This window comes from Penaeus monodon, chromosome 24 (assembly GCF_015228065.2).
Source record: "Penaeus monodon isolate SGIC_2016 chromosome 24, NSTDA_Pmon_1, whole genome shotgun sequence".
Taxonomy (NCBI): domain Eukaryota; kingdom Metazoa; phylum Arthropoda; class Malacostraca; order Decapoda; family Penaeidae; genus Penaeus; species Penaeus monodon.
This window is the reverse complement of record NC_051409.1, coordinates 3372653-3372941: the sequence shown is the minus strand read 5'-3', so window position 1 is coordinate 3372941 and position 289 is coordinate 3372653.

Sequence of the window (289 nt, the reverse complement as noted above, 5' to 3'; positions counted from 1 at the left end):
TACCCGCTGTATAGTGGATTGGTATGTAGGGTGTACTGTGGTATGCTGATACATAATCAACAAACAAATGCAAATAACGTTGCATGCGGGTGTGATGTGGAGAGGAAAATAGGGGGCAGGCTGTGGGGTTGGCCGGATGAAATACGACACAGAATCGCATTAATAACGTTCATTTCATTAGAAAAAGAGAGGAAGACACGACTACGTGATTGGATTAACGAGTGGAAATCCTACAAGGGAAATGAACGAAAATGGACAAACCATGGAAGATTGATTAGCTGATTAAACA